Source organism: Sorex araneus, chromosome 2 (assembly GCF_027595985.1).
Source record: "Sorex araneus isolate mSorAra2 chromosome 2, mSorAra2.pri, whole genome shotgun sequence".
Taxonomy (NCBI): domain Eukaryota; kingdom Metazoa; phylum Chordata; class Mammalia; order Eulipotyphla; family Soricidae; genus Sorex; species Sorex araneus.
Window position 1 is genome coordinate 334,639,578 of NC_073303.1, and position 4,307 is coordinate 334,643,884.

Consider the following 4,307-nt stretch of genomic DNA (forward strand, 5'->3'; position numbering starts at 1 on the left):
TCTTAGAGTTGGTTTTTCTTTGTGTGTGCGTGCTTCCTTTTCCTTATATCTAGCACCAAGTTAAAAAAAAAAGCAGTCCCTCAGTTTTTTATCACTTAGATTGCCTATTTCATATCGCAATAGATTTTTCTCCTCTTATAGATTAGAGAGTAAATACTTAACATAGAATTTACAACGAAAGATACTACGTGTAACAACAACCAAAAAAGGTGTGTAACAAGCGATTTAGAGATACTAAGTAATCAAGTGATGACAAATATGTAAAAAAAATGTACTCTCCAGTTTTATCATACTTGGAAATGGTTAAGTGAGTATCAGATAATACCTATTGTCCCAGGTGTCAACATCAGTCTTCTGTGTGGCTCCTTGTGGAAGCCTGTCCCCTTGGTATGAGCCTGCATGTAGAAGTGGGGCATTGAAGTAGGTACTAGGCGTTAAGTGGAATCATCAGGGCCTCTCTGATCCATAGGACAGGAGAAGAAAGAGGAAGAATCCAGAAAGACCGGAAATCCCTGCACACAGCAAAAAGACCACCTGGCACCTGGCAGAGCTGCCTCAGCAGACACCAACCTAGCCAGCATGTGTGTCCTGGACACGGGTACCCCAGAACCAGGAGGAAAATGGGCTGGAAAGAGTGCGGTGGGCACCCTGCTTTGCATTTGGTAGGTCTTGAGTCAGAGTCCTGAGCACCTCCAGAAAGTCCCCGGGTTACTACTGGGTGTGGCCCAAACACAAATATATAAGATAGAACAATGAGAAAATTCCTTTTAAGCTGCCCAGTTTGTGGTATTTTGTTGTGTGTGATTGTTGAGGTCAGTACCTGAATGAACGACTCCAGGATGTCACATATGCAAGGCGAGTGCTCTGCCACTGGACTCCATCCCCAGGCCCTGCTGCTGTGGGGAACAAGCCTTCTGTCAGCATTGACATGCTTGAGGTATGTGCAGATCTTCAAGCAACCTCCTAAGTGCCAATTCAGAGGGAATGAGGTCACAGTCACCCAGGGAAGCCAGGCCCAAGTGCTAACGCACACAACTGCTAAATAGTAAGGGTTTAATTTTTTTTTTAATTTAAATTTTTTTATCGAATTACCATGAAAAAAGTTGCAAAGCTTTTAGGTTTAAGTCTCAGTCATACAATGATCAAATCCCATCCCTTCACCAGTATACCCCCCCACCCGCACCTGTGTGGCTAATGATCTTCACTTTATTCTCTCTATACTTAGAATGCATTCAATATGTCAACAGAAAACTCACTATTATTATTTGGAATTTCCCCCCAACAATCAAACCTGCTGAAAAGGCATCATTTGATAGTTTGTTTTCCATTGCTGAGAATGAAGAATATATGAGCTCGTGCAGCCGCAATAGCAGCCACGTGGTTTTGGATTTCTGATATTTTAGTAATTAAGTCCAGAGAGATTTCTGCCAGAAGTCGCCGAAAAGGCTGAGAGAAAAACTTTCCCCTCCCAGGGCAACATGGAGTTGTAGCTCAGTTCACAGTCTAGATGCATGTCTGTAAGAAGCCGCTGGGTGCCAAAAGTGGTTAGTAGGCCTCCAGGATCATAGTCTTTTAGGAGCAGAGGAGCCATTTTGTATGGGGCCGCTCCCGTCTGGGTGGAGAGCGTGCCAGTAACACCCCCCATCCCGAGATCTCCTGCGCACCACGTCACTGCAAGCTCATACCTGTGGTTAGTGGGCTCTATAAGATGGCAGTCGCCACGTGGGCGCCGCTGCCGCCCCCGCCCCCGCCCCCGCAGAAGCAACAGAGAGAGAGAAAAACTCCCCCCCCCCACCCCCCCACCCCGGTCGGCAATACGGGCTTAATTTTTAAGGCAAAGTTTTGGGGGTAGTTGATATCCAACCAATGGGTTACAGTAACGGAAAGAGATCAGAGTTCAGGGGACTGGAGAGATCGAACAGCGGGTAGGGCACTTACCTCTTACCCAGGTTGAATCCCCAGCATCCTATAGGGTCCCTCAAGCAATGCCACAAGTAAGTCTTTATTTTTTTCCTCTTTGGTTCACACCCAGCAATGCTCAGAGGTTACTCCAGACTCTGCGCTCAGGAATTACTCCTGGCGGTGCTTGGGGGACCATATGGGATGCGAGGGATAGAACCCAGGTAGGCCTTTTGCAAGGCAAACGCTCTACCCGTTGTACTATGGCTCTGGCCCAGGAGTGAGTCTTGAGCATCACCAGGGGTGGTTCCAAGGCAAAGAGTTCAAGACCAGTATGTAAAAGTTTCATTTGTGTAAGTTTCATTCTGTTGCACAGAGAGAACACGTTCTATTTGCTCATCTGTAGAGAACTGGGTGGTCTACTGTGAATAATGCTGCTATGGGCATTGTCGTACAGGGAGGGTTGTGTGTGTGTGTGTGTGTGTGTGTGTGTGTGTGTGTATGCCCCCTCCATTTACATCCCCCCATCCAGTAATATGTAGGAGTTCCTCCAATTTCTCTCTATCCTCACTAACACCTGTTGCAGTTTAAATTGTTAAGAACAAATGAGAGCCACCCTAGAGGGCATGAACACACTGTTTCTTAAAACTTGATTCTGAGGTTGCTGGGGAGAGTTCGGGGCTGGAGCACATATTTTGCCTGCCACAGGCCCAGCTTGGCTCCTTGGCACCACGTATGCCACCTCCAGCACCAGCAAAAGCAATCACTGAGCATCACCATGTGTGGCTCCCTAAACCAAACTTTGTTTTGAAAAACTCAAACCTACAAATATGTCTACCTCTTATCTGGATTCGCCTTGCTTACATGTCACCATCATCTACCTCTCTCTTTAGCTTCTTCTTTTCCTGAATATTTAAAGAGCATTGCAGTCCCAGGGGGGCAAGACCAAAAGGAAAAGAAGGGGAAAATTATTCCAGGGGCTGGAGCCATAACTTTGGGTCTCAAGCTTTACAAGTGGAGGCCCAAGATTTGATTTTTGGTATCACTTGATTTCCTTAGGCCTCCACACTAAAGAACACTGCAGACAGTGCTACTGTGAAGAATGCTGCTTCACGCCTAAGTATTTCAGGTAGGGCTTGCCGAAGGTATAAGGACGGGAGACAGCTCAACCGGCCGAGCACATGTGGTGGTGCAGGAAGCCCAGATTCAATCACTGCCACCGTGTGGTGGTTACATACATGAATCCTACCAGGAGTGACCCCTGAGCTCCATCGGTCTGGTCCAAAACCCCAAATTAATAAAATATCAAATAATGAGCGAAGGCTGTATGACTTGGTGAGTATACTAAAAACCATTTACGGGGGCTGGAGGATAGCACAGCAGGTAGGGCATTTGCCTTTCACACAGCCAACTCAGGTTCGATTCCCAACATCCCTTATGGTCCCCGGAAAACCTCCAGGAATAATTCCAGAGTGCAGAGCCAGGAATAAACCCTGTGCGTGGCCAGGTGTGACCCAGAAAGTAAAAAAATAAAAATAAGGGGCTGGAGTGATAGCACAGCGGGTAGGGCATTTGCCTTGCACGCGGCTGACCTGGGTTCAAATCCCAGCATCCCATATGGTCCCCTGAGCACCTCCAGGGGTGATTCTTGAGTGCATGAGCCAGGAGTGACCCCTGTGAATTGCTGGGTGTGACCCAAAAAGCAAAAAATAAATAAAAAATAAAAATAAAAACCATTCACTTGAGCTCAAGAGGTGGGTAAAGGAATCATCTCTTTAAAGCTGTCATGTGTGCCTGTGTAGGCCCCGCCTTTACCAGCAGTCTAAGATGAGGCTGTGTGCCCTGGGGAGCAGAACTCTTCCTATTTGGCGGGATCATGGCATGAGGAGTTTGCTACGTAGAGGGATTTGGGGTGGTTGGTTAGATCAAGCTTCTATAACCCTATACTTAACTTTTGTGAGGTCAACACACACTTTTGTTGTTTGGGGGCCACTCTATGGTGCCCAGGGCGCACATATGTCCAGGGGACACTCCTGGTGGGACTGAGTACATCATAAGCTGTTCCAGGCTTGAACCACTGGCCAAGTGCACGGTAGTTCCTTAACCCCTGCACTCTCTCTCCAGCCTGAGCACACATTTTATTTTTTTATTTTTATTTTTTTTCTTTTTGGGTCACACCCGGCAATGCACAGGGGTTACTCCTGGCTCTGCACTCAGGAATTACTCCTGGCGGTGCTGAGGGGACCATATGGGATGCTGGGATTCGAACCTGGGTCGGCCGCGTGCAAGGCAAATGCCCTACCCGCTGTGCTATTCCTCCAGCCCCACCCATTTTATTTTTTAATTTCTTTTTGGGTCACACCCAGCGATGCTCAGGGGTTACTCCTGGCTTTGCACTCAGGAATTAC